Raw genomic sequence first — 6,157 nt, forward strand, 5'->3', positions numbered from 1 at the left:
TTTGTGATATGAACTCAAAACACTCATTTTTGAACTTTAAATTCTGCCCAGGTATGCCCTTCTTCGCGAACGCGGTCAAAGCATCACGTTCGCGAAGCACAACCTGCTACAGACCAAAATATACTCATCGCGAACGCGATGCACTACTCGCGAATGCGAAGCTCAACTAGCCTGACCCCAACGCGAACGCGGGACACTCATCGTGAATGCGTAACTATCATGCCTGGAACCCATCTGACCGTTGACTCTACGCGAACGCGAGGTCCTTATCGCGAACGCGTAGTCTTAGCATTCCATACCTTCGCGAATGCCGGAACGACATCGCGAACATGAAGAATAACCTTAGCTGTCTTTCCCAGATGCTCTACGCAATCGCGAGCCCTCTCTCGCGAACGCGATGAAGGATTACCTGCAATAAAAACACACCAGAAATCTGCTATCTTCCAAGTCCAAAAACTAGTCCGTTAAGCACCCGAAACTCACCCGAGGCCCCCGGGACCTCAACCAAACATACTAACCAATTCTAAAATACTATACGAATATAGTCGAGCCCTCAAGTCAGATCAAACAATGCTAAAATCACAAACCGCCCTCCAATTCAAACTTATAGAACTTGAAACTTCAAAATTCTACAACCGATGCCGAAACCTATCAAACCACGCCCGATTGACACCAAATGTTTCACACAAGTCATAATCAACACTACGGACCTACTTTAACTTTCGAAATTGGAATCTGACCCCGATATCAAAAATTCCACTACCTGTCCAAAACTCCAAAAATTTGACTTTCGCCATTTCAAGCCTAAATGAGATACAGACCTCCAAAACACAATCCGAACACGCTCCTAAGCACAAAATCACCCAACGGAGCTAACAGAATCGATGGAACTCCATTCCAGAGTCGTCTTCACATAGTTCTAACTACGGTCCGAATCCTAAAACTTAAGCTTTCCGTTTAGGGACAAAGTGTCCCAAAACACTCCAAAAACTAAAACGAAACCTATCACAATACCAGAATTAGATACGGGGAAATACGTTAATAGGGGATCGGGGCTATAACTCTCAAGACGACCGGCCGGGTCGTCAATATCTTAACATCCTAGTCTCAAAATTTGACTCAAAAGCACCACACATTTTTTTCGACCCGCTCACTTACTCTAATACAGAGGTCAACAGCATTACCTTTCCTTCATGAATTAAGTGACCTCACACAATAATAGAGAGTAATTCCACACACAATAGACATTAAGAACAATTAGGAACTCAAGATAGAAAGAATTCGCTCACTCTCATAAATAACATTCACGTGCCACAAAAAGATGTACCATAAGCTTGCCCGTAATGTACTACTCTACTAATTGAGCTCATTCAATCAAGGATCAAGTAGGACTTTAATTGGTTGTAATGTAGGTTGCGGGATGGGTAGGATGCATTTGGATATAATAGTGACTAGACCTTCCTAAGCACTTTAATACATATAATTTACCATTCAACCCCACACTTGTGTCAAACCATAACTCCACCTTCACATCAATATATATTAACTCCCTACTTCTTTAAGCACAATTACATCAAGAGTCACCACTATCAAAGAATATTTTGCGCAACAATACAACTATGTTTTCCTTTTCTTTTTCAATTTAAGTGGCTCGTACTTTTTCAAAACAGTGCACCTTCTTCCTTATTTCAATAGTTCCAACACTTCACCTTTTACAAAGTTCATAACAAATTCAAGTGCTCACGAGAGGTACAAGGTTCAAATAGATGGTCAATTCAAACAAATGGGTAAGGCTTGCACTGTGGTTGCCAATGAAATAGGATTATAGGCTCAAAAGGGTTAACTATGATACATAACAATTAGGTGGGTAAAAGCATATAACTGGCTCAACAAAGAAACGCCTAAATCACTTCCAAGACTGAATAAAACTATTATTTTTCTTTACAAACACACGGGGCAAGTTCTAGACATCAAATGCAATGTACAAAATAAAGTAAAACCTCACACACACATGGAACATAACTCACTCAGTATTGGACTATCAAGACACTCTAGTCAAAGTAGTTAAGTAAAGTTAAGATCATACAATTTAAGGTACTTATACAAGAGTCCAAAACTGAGCCTAAGCGTCACAACTAAAGCACTTACTATACTCAAGGTATAATAAATTTAAGAGATATTGCCTTTAATTTAAATCACCGCACAAGGTTCCCTACTCCTAATAAAAATAAAAACTAACTACACCAGGTTCAAACAAAACCCTTGAAAAATAACCGCGGCACAAAGAAAAACCAAGGGGGAATTATTACACTACCTAACAAAAGAAAATCTTTTTGTCTTTTCCTTTCGACTTTAATCCCTCAAGAAACCTGTCGAATGATATCCATCGTCGGGAAAAATCGAATGTTTTTCAATTTGTATGGGTTTTTCAATTATTTTCTATCTCTAACTACTACAACTACCAAACAGAAAACTAATATACATACATACATACATAGATACATACATACATACATATATAATATCCCCCACCCCACACTTTAAGTTGTGGCATGTCCCCATGACACACAATTAAAAGCATAAGGTAAAGGAAACTTCCCTGAATATCTAGTCGGGGTCTGAGTCAAAGTTAGGCACCATTCCTCGTGCCCGAACTAATGCGCACATCCATGCAGACAACCTTTTCTCTGCCTTTTTGGGGTACACTTCCCACTTATCTTTCTCACTCACCGCATCCTTCTCTTTCGAGCCCTTCACTTTCCATTCAACACTCGTAGCTGGTTTTCCTTTTTGTACCCCTTTTCTCCATCCATCTTAAACGTCACAGTTTCCTCACCCACTCTAAGCATGTGTTTTCTCTCGTGTATATCCAATATCGCTCTACCCATTGCTAAGAATGGTCTTCCTATGATGAGGGGAGCCTCTTTGTTTTCCTCCATATTCCCCACTATAAAGTCTACAGGAAATACAAACTTATCCACCTGAACTAACACATCTTCCACTATCCCCCCGGGTGTTATAGTCATTTGGTTTGCCAGCTACAAAGATATCGGCACCGACCTTATCTATCCAATCTCCTTCTCCAGTTTCCTGTAAATAGATAGAGGCATTAAGTTAATTGAGGCACCAGAATCACATAAAGACTTATCAAAATTAATAGTTCCTAAAGATCAAGGTATAGTAAAACTCCGTGGATCTTCACACTTTTGTGGGAGTTTCTTTTGCAATATAGCACTGCAATGTTCTGTAAGCTTGACCATTGAAGTCTCCTCTATTTTCCTCTTCTTCGTAATGATCTCCTTCAAGAATCTAGAATAAGACTGCATTTGTGAGAGAACTTTTGTGAATGGTAAGTTTACATGAACTTGTTTCAGCATATCCAAAAATCTCTCAAATTGCTTGTCCAGCTTTTCTCTATATAGCTTTTGAGGGAAAGGTAAAGCAGGCATATGCTTGCTCTCCTCATGTTCCTCCCTTCTTAATTTTTCTTCCTTCTTCTTTTTCTCAGCTTTCATCTGGCCCTTCTTATTTCTATCATCATGACTTTTCAGTTGCTCCCCACTTTCTTTTTTCAAGTTTCACCTATTTTTGGATTGGGGTGGGGTCTTTCAATACTTGCCTACTTCTCAAGGTTACATCATTCACTGTTTCTTTGGGATTTCTTTCAGTATCAGCAGGAAGAGTGTCTGGAATCATTTCAGATAATATTATTACAATATGTCCCACTTGCTTCTCCAAATTTTGAATTGCTGCCCCCTGTACTTCAAATCTTTCATCAGTTTTCACAGTGAAGGTCTTCATGAGATCTTATAGACTAGGCTAATTGGATTGTTGAGGCTGAAACTGCTACCTCGGCTGATTCATAAAAACTGGAGCTCCTTGTCCCTGAAATCTGGGTTTATTTCGTTGCCATGCATTTGCGGTACCCCAGGTGAACTCCATGAAAAACCGTGATGCTTCTGACCCATTGCATTAAAGTTGTAATTTCCCATAGCATTCACTTCCTCGTCTGAGGCTTGGCACTCATGAGTAGGGTGCCCCGCTTCCGCATATATCATAGGGTGAGCGCGGCTCACTTTGTATTATAGCCAAGGTTAGCTTCCTTATTTCTTTAGCCATAGCATCGAGTTGTATCTGCACATATGTGTTAGCATCAACTTGGTGAACACCAGTTGCTCTTCTTCTTTCGGCACTCTCAGAGGGCCTCTGATTTTCATCTTCTGATAACTCATCAAGAATTGTACCTATCTCCTCTGGAGTTTTCTTCATCACTAGACCTCAGCTGCATTGCTCAATGTTCTACGTGAGGCGAGTGTCAATCCATCCCAAAAGTCTTGGAGTTGCATCCAGAGTTCAATTTCACTATGTTGACACGTTCGAACTATCTCCTTAAACCTCTTCCATGCTTCAACAACAATTTCATTCTCTTTCTGGCCGAAGTTATAGATTTCTCTTCTAAACTTTCCCGTTTTAGCTGAGGAGAAATATTTATCAAGGAATTTTCTGGTCATCTCTTCCCATGTTCTAATCGATCCTGTGGGCAAGCTTCGAAGCCACTACTTTGCATCATCTTTGAGTGTGAAGGGGAATGCCCTTAAGTACATTGCATCTTGTGACACACCATTATATTGAAAGGTGTTCATAATCTCCTCGAAGTCCATTAGATGTGTATTTGGATCTTCGTTTATCTTCCCTTTGAAGACACATCAATTCTGAAGGGTTTGTAGCAACCCTTGCTTCAATTCAAAATTGTTAGCTTCAATTGGAGGTGGTCTAACACTTGATAAGCCTTGATTGTAGACCGGTCTAGCATAATCGTCTAATGATCTCCCAGCATGGGAGCTATATTTCTGAACTGGTCTGCAGCCAATGGTTGATTCTGAGCAATTCTACGACCCCTCTCTTCTTCATAGATAATTTGTGCATCTCTAATAGCTGTTTCCTCAGCATCCCGTGTAGCATTTTCTCATTGTTGGGCTTCCTCTATTTCAGCCAAATCTAAATTATCATCAGCGTTTCCAGCCATAATTTCATTGGTTGAGGATTGCCCAACCTTTTTTAACGTCACAGTGAGATTTCATTCCTTCCTCAGCTGTCGCAGTTGTTTTTCTATCTCTGGATTATATGGTATCACTTCTTTCGCAGAAGCTCAAGTCATGCACTAACCTCAACCTGTAACTTGCACACGGTCAAAGAACACCAAACATAAAAAGGAAATAATAAAAATAAAAAGAAAAATTCCCGAATTAGCACTACAAACTATTTTAAACACTATTGATTGCCAATCCCCGGCAACGTTGCCAAAATTTGACAAGCTCGAAACACACACCTAAAATTATGCTCATTAATCAAATATAATATAGTATAATATCGTATCCACAGGGATTAGATTTAAACAGTATTCTCGTAGTTTCTAGCTTGGTTGCTATCCAAGATGATCAACAATTGAGATTTATATGATTTTTAACTAAAATTAACTAAGAATCTAAAGCTAATGATTAATGACAATCACAACAAGGAACAAGCAAAGAAGGTTATCAATGGGAGAAGATAGGTTTTTGATGGGATAGGTTCAAGATAATTGTTTGGGATCTAACTCTAGGTAATTCACTTCTAATGTTTAAGTGATTTTCTCGAATTCACTCAATTATTAGTTCAAGTGTTCAACAAAAACTCCTCTCTCGATTAAGTCTTAAACTCACAAGATGAACCAATTTAAGCAGGTGAAGATATGCAAGAATGCATAGTGGATTATTCTTTAGGAAAACCACTTTTGATTATCCTCCTAATCTCAATTTTTCAGAGTACAGATCAAATATCTATTTTTGACGTCCAGACTTGGTCCTCGACCCCCAAACACAATCCCGGCTTAATCTCCACAACATTTACATAATTCATAATCACTCCTACAAGGCATAAAACACATAATAAGTGCAAAACACTATCAATTAAAGATCAAAATGAGCAAAGTGCAGTGAATTAGAGTGCAATAAGCGACTAAAATACGCAATTATAGCCTACCATCAACTGCACCATGTGAAGTCGATCCTGAATCAACTTAACCTTATCCAAAGCATCCTGAACCAAGTCAGTACCCAACAGCCTAGCCTCACCCAGCTCAAACTATCCCACCGGAGACCGACATTGTCTCCCATAC

The 6,157-nt window shown here is 39.4% G+C and overlaps 1 non-coding gene across 1 annotated transcript; it reads left to right on the top strand.

The window, feature by feature from the left end:
• The first annotated feature begins 4,356 nt into the window (after nt 1-4,356).
• Nucleotides 4,357-4,463, top strand: LOC142178646 (small nucleolar RNA R71). The gene has a single exon (XR_012706917.1). It is a non-coding gene; the product is annotated as a small nucleolar RNA R71 (small nucleolar RNA).
• The last annotated feature ends 1,694 nt before the right edge of the window (nt 4,464-6,157 follow it).

This window comes from Nicotiana tabacum, chromosome 24 (assembly GCF_000715075.1).
Source record: "Nicotiana tabacum cultivar K326 chromosome 24, ASM71507v2, whole genome shotgun sequence".
Classification (NCBI taxonomy): Eukaryota; Viridiplantae; Streptophyta; class Magnoliopsida; order Solanales; family Solanaceae; genus Nicotiana; species Nicotiana tabacum.